Raw genomic sequence first — 16,873 nt, forward strand, 5'->3', positions numbered from 1 at the left:
CCCATCCAAGTACTAAGCAGGCCCGACGCTGCTTAGCTTCCGAGATCAGACGAGATCGGGCGCTCTCAGCGCGGTATGGCCGTAAGCGAGGGCTGCTCCAAAAAGTGGGCCATTTAAAGATCAGCCTCCGTAAAAGCCAGCATATTATATAAATAGTGAAGAAAAGGCAAAAGCTTACAGCACCTGGTATTCCCAGGCGGTCTCCCATCCAAGTACTAAGCAGGCCCGACGCTGCTTAGCTTCCGAGATCAGACGAGATCGGGCGCTCTCAGCGCGGTATGGCCGTAAGCGAGGGCTGCTCCAAAAAGTGGGCTATTTAAAGATCAGCCTCCGTAAAAGCCAGCATATTATATAAATAGTGAAGAAAAGGCAAAAGCTTACAGCACCTGGTATTCCCAGGCGGTCTCCCATCCAAGTGTAACAATCGGCCTTATCAGCCGAGTTACAAGACTAAAATGGGGTCAGATTTAACTGTGAGAGATGACTAGTGGTTAAAAGAATGAGACATAAAAGAAGATTGGTTTAAATAGATTTGGTTTATTTACAAGGTTCACATAAAAGACTTTAAAACAACACGATAAAACGAGGTAAACGCTGTTAAAAGAATACAGTTCATTTGTCCATACCCTAAAAACAGTCCAAGAATCCCAGTGTGTTGATAAGTCCAATGTGAGTGTCCACCGGTGTATATACAATCCACAGAAAGTGTAATCCAAAGTTTGCAGGTGGTGAATGGAAAGGTGAGCTCTAAAATTAGCAACTCCTCAATCCAACAGTTTGGTGACTGTCCTTTGTTTGTCATGCTGCTCTCTTATACAGTTGTACTTCCTGCTTCCTGTCATGTGTCTAGTCACATGGCAGGCCAACCATCCATTTTTTAAAGACACACACTCACTTAAAATGTTAAGAGTAATAAAATGGCCTAAAAATCATGTAAAACACTTAAAACTCTATAATACATTTAAATGATTGTAATAAATAGAGCGGTAAAACACGTCTTTCTAAAAGCCAGCATATTATATAAATAGTGAAGAAAAGGCAAAAGCTTACAGCACCTGGTATTCCCAGGCGGTCTCCCATCCAAGTACTAAGCAGGCCCGACGCTGCTTAGCTTCCGAGATCAGACGAGATCGGGCGCTCTCAGCGCGGTATGGCCGTAAGCGAGGGCTGCTCCAAAAAGTGGGCCATTTAAAGATCAGCCTCCGTAAAAGCCAGCATATTATATAAATAGTGAAGAAAAGGCAAAAGCTTACAGCACCTGGTATTCCCAGGCGGTCTCCCATCCAAGTACTAAGCAGGCCCGACGCTGCTTAGCTTCCGAGATCAGACGAGATCGGGCGCTCTCAGCGCGGTATGGCCGTAAGCGAGGGCTGCTCCAAAAAGTGGGCTATTTAAAGATCAGCCTCCGTAAAAGCCAGCATATTATATAAATAGTGAAGAAAAGGCAAAAGCTTACAGCACCTGGTATTCCCAGGCGGTCTCCCATCCAAGTGTAACAATCGGCCTTATCAGCCGAGTTACAAGACTAAAATGGGGTCAGATTTAACTGTGAGAGATGACTAGTGGTTAAAAGAATGAGACATAAAAGAAGATTGGTTTAAATAGATTTGGTTTATTTACAAGGTTCACATAAAAGACTTTAAAACAACACGATAAAACGAGGTAAACGCTGTTAAAAGAATACAGTTCATTTGTCCATACCCTAAAAACAGTCCAAGAATCCCAGTGTGTTGATAAGTCCAATGTGAGTGTCCACCGGTGTATATACAATCCACAGAAAGTGTAATCCAAAGTTTGCAGGTGGTGAATGGAAAGGTGAGCTCTAAAATTAGCAACTCCTCAATCCAACAGTTTGGTGACTGTCCTTTGTTTGTCATGCTGCTCTCTTATACAGTTGTACTTCCTGCTTCCTGTCATGTGTCTAGTCACATGGCAGGCCAACCATCCATTTTTTAAAGACACACACTCACTTAAAATGTTAAGAGTAATAAAATGGCCTAAAAAACATGTAAAACACTTAAAACTCTATAATACATTTAAATGATTGTAATAAATAGAGCGGTAAAACACGTCTTTCTAAAAGCCAGCATATTATATAAATAGTGAAGAAAAGGCAAAAGCTTACAGCACCTGGTATTCCCAGGCGGTCTCCCATCCAAGTACTAAGCAGGCCCGACGCTGCTTAGCTTCCGAGATCAGACGAGATCGGGCGCTCTCAGCGCGGTATGGCCGTAAGCGAGGGCTGCTCCAAAAAGTGGGCCATTTAAAGATCAGCCTCCGTAAAAGCCAGCATATTATATAAATAGTGAAGAAAAGGCAAAAGCTTACAGCACCTGGTATTCCCAGGCGGTCTCCCATCCAAGTACTAAGCAGGCCCGACGCTGCTTAGCTTCCGAGATCAGACGAGATCGGGCGCTCTCAGCGCGGTATGGCCGTAAGCGAGGGCTGCTCCAAAAAGTGGGCTATTTAAAGATCAGCCTCCGTAAAAGCCAGCATATTATATAAATAGTGAAGAAAAGGCAAAAGCTTACAGCACCTGGTATTCCCAGGCGGTCTCCCATCCAAGTGTAACAATCGGCCTTATCAGCCGAGTTACAAGACTAAAATGGGGTCAGATTTAACTGTGAGAGATGACTAGTGGTTAAAAGAATGAGACATAAAAGAAGATTGGTTTAAATAGATTTGGTTTATTTACAAGGTTCACATAAAAGACTTTAAAACAACACGATAAAACGAGGTAAACGCTGTTAAAAGAATACAGTTCATTTGTCCATACCCTAAAAACAGTCCAAGAATCCCAGTGTGTTGATAAGTCCAATGTGAGTGTCCACCGGTGTATATACAATCCACAGAAAGTGTAATCCAAAGTTTGCAGGTGGTGAATGGAAAGGTGAGCTCTAAAATTAGCAACTCCTCAATCCAACAGTTTGGTGACTGTCCTTTGTTTGTCATGCTGCTCTCTTATACAGTTGTACTTCCTGCTTCCTGTCATGTGTCTAGTCACATGGCAGGCCAACCATCCATTTTTTAAAGACACACACTCACTTAAAATGTTAAGAGTAATAAAATGGCCTAAAAAACATGTAAAACACTTAAAACTCTATAATACATTTAAATGATTGTAATAAATAGAGCGGTAAAACACGTCTTTCTAAAAGCCAGCATATTATATAAATAGTGAAGAAAAGGCAAAAGCTTACAGCACCTGGTATTCCCAGGCGGTCTCCCATCCAAGTACTAAGCAGGCCCGACGCTGCTTAGCTTCCGAGATCAGACGAGATCGGGCGCTCTCAGCGCGGTATGGCCGTAAGCGAGGGCTGCTCCAAAAAGTGGGCCATTTAAAGATCAGCCTCCGTAAAAGCCAGCATATTATATAAATAGTGAAGAAAAGGCAAAAGCTTACAGCACCTGGTATTCCCAGGCGGTCTCCCATAAAAGTGTAACAATCGGCCTTATCAGCCGAGTTACAAGACTAAAATGGGATCAGATTTAACTGTGAGAGATGACTAGTGGTTAAAAGAATGAGACATAAAAGAAGATTGGTTTAAATAGATTTGGTTTATTTACAAGGTTCACATAAAAGACTTTAAAACAACACGATAAAACGAGGTAAACGCTGTTAAAAGAATACAGTTCATTTGTCCATACCCTAAAAACAGTCCAAGAATCCCAGTGTGTTGATAAGTCCAATGTGAGTGTCCACCGGTGTATATACAATCCACAGAAAGTGTAATCCAAAGTTTGCAGGTGGTGATTGGAAAGGTGAGCTCTAAAATTAGCAACTCCTCAATCCAACAGTTTGGTGACTGTCCTTTGTTTGTCATGCTGCTCTCTTATACAGTTGTACTTCCTGCTTCCTGTCATGTGTCTAGTCACATGGCAGGCCAACCATCCATTTTTTAAAGACACACACTCACTTAAAATGTTAAGAGTAATAAAATGGCCTAAAAACATGTAAAACACTTAAAACTCTATAATACATTTAAATGATTGTAATAAATAGAGCGGTAAAACACGTCTTTCTAAAAGCCAGCATATTATATAAATAGTGAAGAAAAGGCAAAAGCTTACAGCACCTGGTATTCCCAGGCGGTCTCCCATCCAAGTACTAAGCAGGCCCGACGCTGCTTAGCTTCCGAGATCAGACGAGATCGGGCGCTCTCAGCGCGGTATGGCCGTAAGCGAGGGCTGCTCCAAAAAGTGGGCCATTTAAAGATCAGCCTCCGTAAAAGCCAGCATATTATATAAATAGTGAAGAAAAGGCAGAAGCTTACAGCACCTGGTATTCCCAGGCGGTCTCCCATCCAAGTACTAAGCAGGCCCGACGCTGCTTAGCTTCCGAGATCAGACGAGATCGGGCGCTCTCAGCGCGGTATGGCCGTAAGCGAGGGCTGCTCCAAAAAGTGGGCTATTTAAAGATCAGCCTCCGTAAAAGCCAGCATATTATATAAATAGTGAAGAAAAGGCAAAAGCTTACAGCACCTAGTATTCCCAGGCGGTCTCCCATCCAAGTGTAACAATCGGCCTTATCAGCCGAGTTACAAGACTAAAATGGGGTCAGATTTAACTGTGAGAGATGACTAGTGGTTAAAAGAATGAGACATAAAAGAAGATTGGTTTAAATAGATTTGGTTTATTTACAAGGTTCACATAAAAGACTTTAAAACAACACGATAAAACGAGGTAAACGCTGTTAAAAGAATACAGTTCATTTGTCCATACCCTAAAAACAGTCCAAGAATCCCAGTGTGTTGATAAGTCCAATGTGAGTGTCCACCGGTGTATATACAATCCACAGAAAGTGTAATCCAAAGTTTGCAGGTGGTGAATGGAAAGGTGAGCTCTAAAATTAGCAACTCCTCAATCCAACAGTTTGGTGACTGTCCTTTGTTTGTCATGCTGCTCTCTTATACAGTTGTACTTCCTGCTTCCTGTCATGTGTCTAGTCACATGGCAGGCCAACCATCCATTTTTTAAAGACACACACTCACTTAAAATGTTAAGAGTAATAAAATGGCCTAAAAAACATGTAAAACACTTAAAACTCTATAATACATTTAAATGATTGTAATAAATAGAGCGGTAAAACACGTCTTTCTAAAAGCCAGCATATTATATAAATAGTGAAGAAAAGGCAAAAGCTTACAGCACCTGGTATTCCCAGGCGGTCTCCCATCCAAGTACTAAGCAGGCCCGACGCTGCTTAGCTTCCGAGATCAGACGAGATCGGGCGCTCTCAGCGCGGTATGGCCGTAAGCGAGGGCTGCTCCAAAAAGTGGGCCATTTAAAGATCAGCCTCCGTAAAAGCCAGCATATTATATAAATAGTGAAGAAAAGGCAAAAGCTTACAGCACCTGGTATTCCCAGGCGGTCTCCCATCCAAGTGTAACAATCGGCCTTATCAGCCGAGTTACAAGACTAAAATGGGGTCAGATTTAACTGTGAGAGATGACTAGTGGTTAAAAGAATGAGACATAAAAGAAGATTGGTTTAAATAGATTTGGTTTATTTACAAGGTTCACATAAAAGACTTTAAAACAACACGATAAAACGAGGTAAACGCTGTTAAAAGAATACAGTTCATTTGTCCATACCCTAAAAACAGTCCAAGAATCCCAGTGTGTTGATAAGTCCAATGTGAGTGTCCACCGGTGTATATACAATCCACAGAAAGTGTAATCCAAAGTTTGCAGGTGGTGATTGGAAAGGTGAGCTCTAAAATTAGCAACTCCTCAATCCAACAGTTTGGTGACTGTCCTTTGTTTGTCATGCTGCTCTCTTATACAGTTGTACTTCCTGCTTCCTGTCATGTGTCTAGTCACATGGCAGGCCAACCATCCATTTTTTAAAGACACACACTCACTTAAAATGTTAAGAGTAATAAAATGGCCTAAAAAACATGTAAAACACTTAAAACTCTATAATACATTTAAATGATTGTAATAAATAGAGCGGTAAAACACGTCTTTCTAAAAGCCAGCATATTATATAAATAGTGAAGAAAAGGCAAAAGCTTACAGCACCTGGTATTCCCAGGCGGTCTCCCATCCAAGTACTAAGCAGGCCCGACGCTGCTTAGCTTCCGAGATCAGACGAGATCGGGCGCTCTTTTTTTTTTTTTTTTTTTTTTTTTTTTTTTTTTTTTTTCCTCCTTTATTTAAAAAATTAAAATTTTGTTACATTTCAGAGATTCACAAGTTTTCCTTAGGTGTTACAACATTTGTGTTTAACATATTTTACATATTTCCCCATAACCACTTTATTGTATGGTCTTTGAATTCAATCATAGGGTTTCCCTTCACCAATATTTCAATAAAAACCTCCTCCTTCTCATGTGATAAAAGATAGTTCTGTATCAAGTTTACAACAATATCCATCCTGTTTTTAAACATAATCCATACATCCACCTTTTTTCCATCATATTTTGCCATGTTCCTCCTTAACCAAATTACATATTTTGCCACTGTTACACATATATTAAAAACATACATTTTACAATCTTCCATACCAAATAGAAACATTTTTTCCCATTTCTTTTGTTCCTCCACATATTTCTTTCCCAAAAGCAGTTTTGCGATTTTTTTTAACTTTCTCATAAAATCTTCCAATTTTTCACAATAGAAAAACAAATGCCGTAAACCTTCCCCTTCTTTTCTGCATACTTTACATATATCATCTTGTTCAAGTCCTATTTTACACAGTCTCATTTCAGTTAAAATACAATTGTGTCTCAATAAGTAGTTAAAATTTTCTAAAACTGGTTCAATATACTTTAATCTTACATTTCCCCATATTTCCTTTTCATTCAAATCATCATACCTTTCTTTCCAGTAGCTGAGTGCTACTGGTTTCGTAAAAGCCCTTGACCTAAAAACCACATACAAATTTTTCACTGTACATTCTTTCAATTTGATTTTTTCCCCAGCAGTCTTTTTAAGATATACCTCCGGCAATTCATTCTCATCACCTGTCTCATTATTGTCAATTTTTTCAATCCATTCCTTTGGTATTGCTTTTTTCAACTCTTCATATTGTTTCTGTAATCTTGTTTTATACACTCTTTTAAAATCATCCGCCACAGCATCCACAATAACTTGTAATGGTAAATATCCTTTTATCACTTCATATAATACATCTTTTACCTGTCTTATGCCTCCATCCCACCATTCCTTATAGTATACTACATTCCCCTCATTTACAATATTTGGGTTTAAGAAAAGAGGCTGTTCTAAAATCTGAGCTCTTCCTTTTGGTAAAATCTGTACATTTTCTAAAAATTCACCCCATGTCTCTAAAACCTCCATATAAAACCTTGGTATTCCTGCTGTCATCCAATTTTTAACCTTCATCCATAAAACATTACACCCCATTTTAAAAAGACCACATTTTTCCAGAAAGTATTCCATCACACATTTCCAAATTACTTCCTTCCTTGTTTCCAAAAAATGTTGAACATTTTTAATTCTTAAAGATTTCATTCTTAAAAAAGTGTCTAAAAGCCCCAAACCTCCTTCCTTAATATCTCCAATCAATGTTTGATATGCAATCTTGGCTCTCCCCTTTCCCCATAAAAACTTTAAAACCCCTTCTTTGATTTTCTTATAATACCCTTGAGGCAATGGGGTTACTGCCAACACATACCAAACTTTAGAAAGCAATAAAGCATTAATAATTAAAACTTTCCCCTTCAAAGTCAAATTTCTGGTCTGCCAAAATCTTAATCTTTTCTCAATTCCAATTAAAACTCCCTCCCAATTCAAATTATCTGTCTTATTAAAATCCATCCCTACCCAAATTCCTAAAATTTTAATCATCTCCTTTTCTTCTTTGAATGGTATGTGTTGTGATATTTCTTGTACATTTCCAATCCTCATACACACACTTTTCCCCACGTTCACTTTTGCTCCTGAACCATTACAATAGCGCTCTAAGATCCCCATTGCCTCTTTAATACTCTGAATATCTTCAACCAACAAAGTAGTATCGTCCGCGTATTGATACACCGGTTCTCTTTTTTCATTTTTCTCAATTTGTATTGCTTTTATGTTTCTGTCTGCCTTTATAGCCAAACCTAAAGGTTCAGCTACCAGCGTGTATAATAAGGCAGACAATGGACATCCTTGTCTTATCGACCTTGTTGGCTGAAAACATTCAGTTAAAAAACCATTACATTTTATACAAGTTAAAACATCCTTATAAAAAATTCGTATCCATTTTCTAAATTTTTCCCCAAACCCGAAACCTTTAAGAACCTCCAATAAAAACTCATGTTCTACTCTGTCAAACGCCTTCTCCAGATCTAAGCTAATTAAAAACCCCCCTTTATCTTTCTCTTTCATATAATATATTGTGTCTCTTATACTTTTAACCACATCTGCTATGTCTTTTCCTTGCACCCCATATGCTTGTGTTGTTTTAATAATCTTGGGTAAAATACTTTTTAATCTATTGGCTAAAACCTTTGCTAAAATTTTAAAATCTGTATTCAGCATTGTTATTGGTCTAAAATTCTTGAGATCTTTTGAATCACCTCTTCTTTTGTATATAATTTTTATCATTCCTATTTTCATTGTTTCACTCAATATCCCTTTCTTAAAAATTTCTTCATAAACCTCTTTTAAAATCGGTACTAATAGCTCTTTAAATTCCTTATAGAATTCATTTGTTAGACCGTCTACCCCTGGACTTTTCCTTGTCGATAATTGTTGGATTGCAATCTCTATTTCTTCTGCTTTAATATCCTCATCACAGAATTTCTTGTCTTCTTTATTTACCTTTGTTTGGATTTGTTTTATTAAAAATTCTTCATCTTCTCTTTTTATTCCTTGTTTTTTAAACAAGTCCATATAAAATTGCCTAACTGTTTTTAAAATTCCTTCCGTTTCCGTCTCTAAATTGCCATCTTTGTTTAAAACCTCTTTTATTAGATCTGCTTTTTGTCTGTTTCTTTCCAGATTAAAGAAAAATTGTGTACATCTTTCTCCCTCTACGGCATACTTTGCTTTACTTCTTACTATTGCACCTTTACACTTTTCTTCTTCCATTAATTTTAGCTTATCTTGTAACATTACTATTTCCTCAATATTCCCTTTCCCCATCTTCTCCGCCTCTTTTCTTAGCTCATTTTCTAGCTTCTTCCTTAACAGTTGTTCTTTTTGTCTTTTGATTTTTTGAAAAAATTGACTATACTCCATTGAGCTTTTCTTTATCTCCCACTTAACATTATCCCACCAAATTACTTTATCTTCCTTATACATATCATTTTTTAGATTTCCTTCTACCACCTTTTTAATTCTGTCCTTAAAATCATCACTCTTTAAAACCTCCGCATTTAAAATCCATACCCCTCTTCCTCTTTCCACTTTTGTAAAATCTATTGTCAAATGCAATAAAGAATGATCACTCAACCCTACAACTTCATAAAATACATCCTTTATCATCCCTTCCATTTCCTTCATACATAGAACATAATCTATTCTACTTTGTTTTAGCTCTTTTAAAACCATCTGTCTTCTAGAAAAAGTTCTTCTTGTTCTGTTTCTTTCCCTCCAAACATCAATCAATTGGCAATCCTCCATCATCTTTTTCAATTCTTCTCTACCTTTATCTATTCTAAAAACCATGTTACTTGCCAAGTCTAATTCCGTAAAAACAGTATTAAAATCTCCAATCAAAATACCCTTTTCCCATATTCTTACATTGTCAGATATTTTACTAAAAAAACTTTTCTTTTCTTTCTCTTCATTTGGGGCGTGAATGTTATAAATAATTAAATTCTCTTCTCCTTTTTCTATTTTCACTGCTAAGCTTTTCCCCATTTTATCATCATATATCACTTGTTCTTTTCCTCCTATTCTTCTACTGGTTAAAATAGCTACACCACTTCCCACATTTTCTTCTCCATTATTAAAATACATATTCCCATCCCATTTTGTTTGGAACCTTTTCATACTTTCATTTTTCCAATTTGTTTCTTGCAACACAATCACATCAATTCCTTTACATAATACACACATCATCTCAAATTTTTCCATATTCATCAAACCTCTAGCATTCCATGATATCAGTTTTAAAAACATTGAAAAAAGGTGAAAAAAAAATTGAGTAGATAATTAATGTGTAAAAGAATTAATAATATATTCAAAAAAAAGGGGGGGGCTAATCTTCTTCCTCCTCCTCCTCCTCCATTAACACCTGAAAACTATTGACCCATTTAGAATTTTCTGCATCCTTATTCTGTTCTTTTCTTCTCTTTCTCTTTGCACCTTCAATATTGGGTTTTACCTTAATAGTCCTTCTTCTTACTACTTCTTTTCCGTCCCTCCATCTGTCTGTCTTTTCCAGTTCTTTATTTTCCTCCCATGCACCTATTGTTTGCTCTTCCTTGCTTTTTAGTTCTTGAATCTCCATTGCCTCTAAAGTTCTCTGTGTTAATTCCAGCGGTGTCCATATCTCTTCCCTCTCTCCTTTCTGAAAGGTCCCCAACTCCTCTTGGTTTTCTCTTTCTTTAATTTGCTCCAAGTCACCTTTTGTTTGCTCTTCCTTGCTTTTTGGTTCTTTATTCTCCATTGTCTCGAAAGTTCTCTGTGTTATTTCCAAAGGTGTCCATATATTTTCCATTTCCCCTTCCTGAGAGTTCTCAATTACCTCTTGATTTTCTACGTTGGCTTCTTTATTTGTTTCCTTTTCTGTCCCAGCCTCTTCCTCATTTTCCACTTCCTCAATTTCTGTTTCTTTCAACATTTGCCTTCCTTCATTGAAAATTTCTTCATTATGTAATACGTTCTCCCCCTCCATCCAACACTCGCATCTTACCAGCACTCTTCTGCAATCCGGGCACTTTATTGCCTCACAATCTCTTGCGAAGTGTCCTTGCTCCTCGCACTGAAAACACTTGAATTCCGGACAGTCTTTGAACATATGCCCTGGACTCATACACAACCGACAGGTTTTCACCTGCCGATCGTGTAAAATCCGGCAATATTGTGTTCCTTCCTCCGTGTTAAATTTTGTGCTATATGGGAGCGACACCACTTCCTTCGGGAATTTAACCCTTAGGTACCTCGTACCGTCTGCAATTTCTGTGCCCGGATACATCCTCCTTCTAATATCAGATGCTGGTGTTACTCCCCAATCTTTTAATTTATCAAGAATCTCTGAATCTTCAATGTAGGCCGGCAAATGTATGAAGGAAACCACATATTCTCTATCCTGCAAATGTCTTATTTTGCACATTTTTCCTTTTATCTTTAATTCATCATCCAAGTCTTTGCAATCCTCTTTACTCCTCAGTGTTATTTCATATTCCTTTGTTTGCCTAGGTCTTACTGCCAGTATCTTACCTCCTCCAATTCTTTCATTCACTGCTTTTATAATATCCTCCGCTCTTGCATCTCTCAACTCCACCATATCCACAATCACTGTTGCCTCTTTGGAGTACTTCTTTTTGTAATCCGTTCGTTTCTGTCCATCTCGTTGTCTTATTTCCCGCCCATTTTCTGTTTCGTCTCGTCTTTCTCCAGGCATATACACGTCTTCACCTTGTAATCTGTCCGTTCTTGAAGCCATAATCACTACAAAAACTTCCCAGACAGCACAATGCTGCTGGGAAGCTTAGCCACTAACAAAAAAACAAATCAAAAATAAGAAAAAAACAACTGTCCACAAACCAAACAAATAAAAAACAAAACAGAGTGAGCCTTTCTCACCCACTGCAGCCGAACACTTCCTGTTTTACCAGCAACTCACTAGCGCCCCCAGGGTGGTATGGCCGTAAGCGAGGGCTGCTCCAAAAAGTGGGCCATTTAAAGATCAGCCTCCGTAAAAGCCAGCATATTATATAAATAGTGAAGAAAAGGCAAAAGCTTACAGCACCTGGTATTCCCAGGCGGTCTCCCATCCAAGTGTAACAATCGGCCTTATCAGCCGAGTTACAAGACTAAAATGGGGTCAGATTTAACTGTGAGAGATGACTAGTGGTTAAAAGAATGAGACATAAAAGAAGATTGGTTTAAATAGATTTGGTTTATTTACAAGGTTCACATAAAAGACTTTAAAACAACACGATAAAACGAGGTAAACGCTGTTAAAAGAATACAGTTCATTTGTCCATACCCTAAAAACAGTCCAAGAATCCCAGTGTGTTGATAAGTCCAATGTGAGTGTCCACCGGTGTATATACAATCCACAGAAAGTGTAATCCAAAGTTTGCAGGTGGTGAATGGAAAGGTGAGCTCTAAAATTAGCAACTCCTCAATCCAACAGTTTGGTGACTGTCCTTTGTTTGTCATGCTGCTCTCTTATACAGTTGTACTTCCTGCTTCCTGTCATGTGTCTAGTCACATGGCAGGCCAACCATCCATTTTTTAAAGACACACACTCACTTAAAATGTTAAGAGTAATAAAATGGCCTAAAAAACATATAAAACACTTAAAACTCTATAATACATTTAAATGATTGTGATAAATAGAGCGGTAAAACACGTCTTTCTAAAAGCCAGCATATTATATAAATAGTGAAGAAAAGGCAAAAGCTTACAGCACCTGGTATTCCCAGGCGGTCTCCCATCCAAGTACTAAGCAGGTCCGACGCTGCTTAGCTTCCGAGATCAGACGAGATCGGGCGCTCTCAGCGCGGTATGGCCGTAAGCGAGGGCTGCTCCAAAAAGTGGGCCATTTAAAGATCAGCCTCCGTAAAAGCCAGCATATTATATAAATAGTGAAGAAAAGGCAAAAGCTTACAGCACCTGGTATTCCCAGGCGGTCTCCCATCCAAGTGTAACAATCGGCCTTATCAGCCGAGTTACAAGACTAAAATGGGGTCAGATTTAACTGTGAGAGATGACTAGTGGTTAAAAGAATGAGACATAAAAGAAGATTGGTTTAAATAGATTTGGTTTATTTACAAGGTTCACATAAAAGACTTTAAAACAACACGATAAAACGAGGTAAACGCTGTTAAAAGAATACAGTTCATTTGTCCATACCCTAAAAACAGTCCAAGAATCCCAGTGTGTTGATAAGTCCAATGTGAGTGTCCACCGGTGTATATACAATCCACAGAAAGTGTAATCCAAAGTTTGCAGGTGGTGAATGGAAAGGTGAGCTCTAAAATTAGCAACTCCTCAATCCAACAGTTTGGTGACTGTCCTTTGTTTGTCATGCTGCTCTCTTATACAGTTGTACTTCCTGCTTCCTGTCATGTGTCTAGTCACATGGCAGGCCAACCATCCATTTTTTAAAGACACACACTCACTTAAAATGTTAAGAGTAATAAAATGGCCTAAAAAACATGTAAAACACTTAAAACTCTATAATACATTTAAATGATTGTAATAAATAGAGCGGTAAAACACGTCTTTCTAAAAGCCAGCATATTATATAAATAGTGAAGAAAAGGCAAAAGCTTACAGCACCTGGTATTCCCAGGCGGTCTCCCATCCAAGTACTAAGCAGGCCCGACGCTGCTTAGCTTCCGAGATCAGACGAGATCGGGCGCTCTTTTTTTTTTTTTTTTTTTTTTTTTTTTTTTTTTTTTTTTTTTTTTTTTTATTAAGAAATTCCAAACATTAAAATACAAATAAGATTAAAAGTTTTCCTTTAAACAAAACATTTTCATATCACATTCTCTATATATACATTCAGGAATTTCAGAAATCTCTTTCAAATTCTGGCAGTTTCCACATCAAATCTTTTAAGACAGAACAAACGTGTGGAGTAAAAACATGATAAAAAGCATCTAAATTATTTTCACAATTAAAATGCAGATACAGTCTTCCCATGTACACTTCAGTTTTCCTTTTAAACAGTTTCCAAACATCCAACACAGTTTTTTCTTTTTTAGCCACAGTTCTTCTTTCCCATATTGCACTTTTCATCAACATTATCCACAGATTTATAAACTTTTTGTTATTACACTTCTTTTCCCACCCCAACATCACCACTCTGTTCCAGCCAATTACATTTTCATCCCATTCCACAGTCAAATCCCTAATTACACATTTACATTTGTTTAAAAAGGCCTCCAATTCTTTACAATATAAAAACATATGTAAAATCCCCTCCTCTTTCTCCTGGCAAACTTTACACATTGCGTTTTGTTCCATCCCTATTTTCTTTAAAATAATTTCAGTAAAAACCACCTTATGTCTTATAAAATACTCCAAACATTCCAATTTTGTCTCCACACATCTTCCTCTCATGTTTCTCCATATAAAATCTACTTTTAAGTCGCTGAATTTTTGCACCCAGTACTTATTTACAATCGGCTCTTTAAAAACACCATCTCTAAAAACACAATAAAACATTTTTACAGTACATTCTTTAAAATCAAACAATTTCTCCCCCAATTTCACATATATTTTCTCTGTTTGCACTTCTTCCATACTCTCAATCCTTTTAATCCAGTCTTTTGGTATTGCATTTTTTATGGTTTCATAATTGTTTGTTATTTCTTTTTCAGTATATTCTTCTTTTGCCATTTCCATTGTGTCCTCAATGTATTGTGTTGGTAAAAACCCCTCTTTGAACTCATATAAAATATCTCTCAACCTGGTTATCCCCACTCCCATCCATTTCTTAAAAAATATTTCTTTCTCTTGTTTTAAAATGTTGTTATTTAAGAACAGAGGTTGATTTAAAATGTTTTCTCTCCCGTGTGGATTGTACTCAATGTTTGCTAAAAACTTCCCCCAGGCACTTAAAATTTCTCTGTAAAACTCTGGTAAACCTTCTGTCATCCAATTTTTTGTTTTCATCCATAAAATTCCATCCCCCATGTTAAAATCACCACATTTGTTTAAAAAGTATTTCATTGTTTTCTTCCACTCACTTTTGTTATCCTCTTGCAGGTATTTTTTCACTATTTTCACCCTTAAAGCATTTTTTCTCTGTTCTACATCCATCAGTCCTAAGCCACCCCTCTCTACCGCCCCTAATATTGTATTATATGCAATTCTTGCTGGCTTTCCCTCCCATAAAAAGTCAAGAAAAGATTTCTTCAACCTCTGTTCCGTCCATAAAGGTATTTCAGATACATATAAAACATACCACAGCTTAGAAATCATTAAAACATTCAATATTAAAACCTTCCCCTTCAAATTTAAAGTTCTTAATTTCCAAAAATTTAATCTTCTCTCTATATTTGTTATTATTTCTTCCCACATGTCATCTCTTACTTTCTTCTCATTCTTCCCCATTAAAACTCCTAAAATCCTCATTTCTTCCACTTCCTTGAAATTAAAACATTCCATTAAATCCCCAGCTTTACCAAATCTCATGTATACAGTTTTGTCTTCATTTATTTTACTTCCAGACCCTCTACAGTATTCATTTACAACCTTCATAACTTCTTGCACGCTCTCTTTCCCTTTTACAATTATTGTTGTGTCATCAGCATATTGAAAAACTTTTCCCTCTGTCTTATTTTCTTCTATTTCTATCCCTATTATTCCTTCTTTCTGTCTAATAAGCAATCCTAATGGTTCCGATACAAGTGAATATAATAATGCTGAAAGTGGACAACCCTGTCTAATTGATCGAGTGATTTTAAAACATTCTGTTAAAAACCCATTGCATTTTATTCTTGTTAGAGCACCCCTATATAAAATCTCAATCCATTTAATAAAATTTTCCCCAAAACCAAAAACCCTTAAAACCTCAAATAAATACCCGTGTTCCACCCTATCGAAAGCTTTCTCAAAATCTAGACTAATTACATATCCCTCTTCATTTTTTTCTTTCATATACCATATTTCATCTCTTATACTCATCGTTATATCTGCTATGTCCCTTCCTTTTACACCGTATGCTTGATTTGTTTTAATTATGCTTGGCAATACTTCCTTTAATCTATTCGCTAAAACTTTTGCTAAAATCTTAAGATCCGTGTTCAACATTGTAATTGGTCTGTAGTTTTTTAAATCAGTTTTTTCTCCTTTCCTTTTATATATCAGTTTCATTAACCCCATGCTTGTTCTTTCATTAATACCTTCTTTTTCAAAAATTTCTTTAAAAACCTCATTTAAAACCTTTATTAAAACTCCTTTAAAACATAAATAAAATTCAGTTCCCAAACCATCTATACCTGGACTTTTCTTTTTATTCAGTTGATTTATTGCTCTTTCAATCTCTTCTTCCCTAATTTCTTGGTCACATTCTTTTTTATCCTCATCACTTACTCTTGCTTTTATCTGATTCAACAGTTTCTTTGTCTTTTCCTCTTCCACACCCCTTGAGCTAAACAGATCTTCATAAAAAGTTTGTATTTCTTTTAAGACCTTTTCATTCCCTTCCACAATTTCCCCTTTCACCCCTTTTATTTCTTTTATCATTTGGGCTTGCTCTCTCTTTTTCTCCAGGTCAAAAAAAAACTTGGTACATTTTTCTCCCTCCACCACATATTTGGCTTTGCTTCTTAGCCTCGCCCCCTCATACTTTTTTTCTTCTATTTCTTTCAGTTTTTCTTCCATTTCCCTGATCTTTTGTATGTCTTTATTTTCTCTGTTCAATTCCATTCCTAACATTTCTTGTATTTCTTTTTCTTTGTATCTCTTGCATTTCTGTATTAAATTGCAATATTTCATTGAAAATTTTTTGATTAGAAATTTTACATTCTCCCACCATATTCTCTTATCCTCTTCATACATTCCATTTTTCGTTTCTTTTGCTATAATTTCCTTAACCTTTGAAACATAATCTTCATTCTTTAAAACCTGTGTATTTAAAATCCATACTCCCGGCCCCCTTTGCATTTTACTCCCGTCCACCATAAAAAATAAAAACTTGTGATCGCTAAAACTTGTTTCTTCATACTTAATCTTCTCAATAAAATTCTCCACATTTCTCGTACATAAAATAAAGTCTATTCTGGTTT

General features: G+C 36.9%; 11 non-coding genes across 11 annotated transcripts in view; all 11 read right to left on the minus strand.

Annotated features, from left to right (window-relative positions):
• The window catches only part of LOC141305730 (5S ribosomal RNA), a 119-nt gene extending 32 nt beyond the window's left edge, over positions 1 to 87 (minus strand). Inside the window, exon 1 of the ribosomal RNA XR_012344694.1 lies at positions 1 to 87. This exon is cut by the window's left edge and continues 32 nt beyond it. This is a non-coding gene — a ribosomal RNA (5S ribosomal RNA).
• An 84-nt stretch (positions 88 to 171) lies between these two features.
• On the minus strand, positions 172 to 290 carry LOC141305731 (5S ribosomal RNA). The gene has a single exon (XR_012344695.1). It is a non-coding gene; the product is annotated as a 5S ribosomal RNA (ribosomal RNA).
• Positions 291 to 1,043: 753 nt separating this feature from the next.
• On the minus strand, positions 1,044 to 1,162 carry LOC141305732 (5S ribosomal RNA). Its single transcript, XR_012344696.1, has one exon. It is a non-coding gene; the product is annotated as a 5S ribosomal RNA (ribosomal RNA).
• An 84-nt stretch (positions 1,163 to 1,246) lies between these two features.
• LOC141305733 (5S ribosomal RNA) lies at positions 1,247 to 1,365 on the minus strand. Its single transcript, XR_012344697.1, has one exon. It is a non-coding gene; the product is annotated as a 5S ribosomal RNA (ribosomal RNA).
• A 753-nt stretch (positions 1,366 to 2,118) lies between these two features.
• LOC141305736 (5S ribosomal RNA) lies at positions 2,119 to 2,237 on the minus strand. Its single transcript, XR_012344699.1, has one exon. It is a non-coding gene; the product is annotated as a 5S ribosomal RNA (ribosomal RNA).
• An 84-nt stretch (positions 2,238 to 2,321) lies between these two features.
• On the minus strand, positions 2,322 to 2,440 carry LOC141305737 (5S ribosomal RNA). Its single transcript, XR_012344700.1, has one exon. It is a non-coding gene; the product is annotated as a 5S ribosomal RNA (ribosomal RNA).
• Positions 2,441 to 3,193: 753 nt separating this feature from the next.
• On the minus strand, positions 3,194 to 3,312 carry LOC141305738 (5S ribosomal RNA). The gene has a single exon (XR_012344701.1). It is a non-coding gene; the product is annotated as a 5S ribosomal RNA (ribosomal RNA).
• Positions 3,313 to 4,064: 752 nt separating this feature from the next.
• On the minus strand, positions 4,065 to 4,183 carry LOC141305739 (5S ribosomal RNA). The gene has a single exon (XR_012344702.1). It is a non-coding gene; the product is annotated as a 5S ribosomal RNA (ribosomal RNA).
• An 84-nt stretch (positions 4,184 to 4,267) lies between these two features.
• On the minus strand, positions 4,268 to 4,386 carry LOC141305740 (5S ribosomal RNA). The gene has a single exon (XR_012344703.1). It is a non-coding gene; the product is annotated as a 5S ribosomal RNA (ribosomal RNA).
• Positions 4,387 to 5,139: 753 nt separating this feature from the next.
• Positions 5,140 to 5,258, minus strand: LOC141305741 (5S ribosomal RNA). Its single transcript, XR_012344705.1, has one exon. It is a non-coding gene; the product is annotated as a 5S ribosomal RNA (ribosomal RNA).
• Positions 5,259 to 12,531: 7,273 nt separating this feature from the next.
• Positions 12,532 to 12,650, minus strand: LOC141306947 (5S ribosomal RNA). The gene has a single exon (XR_012345904.1). It is a non-coding gene; the product is annotated as a 5S ribosomal RNA (ribosomal RNA).
• Between the last annotated feature and the right edge of the window lie 4,223 nt (positions 12,651 to 16,873).

The sequence above is a fragment of the Garra rufa genome, unplaced genomic scaffold (assembly GCF_049309525.1).
Source record: "Garra rufa unplaced genomic scaffold, GarRuf1.0 hap1_unplaced_002, whole genome shotgun sequence".
Taxonomy (NCBI): domain Eukaryota; kingdom Metazoa; phylum Chordata; class Actinopteri; order Cypriniformes; family Cyprinidae; genus Garra; species Garra rufa.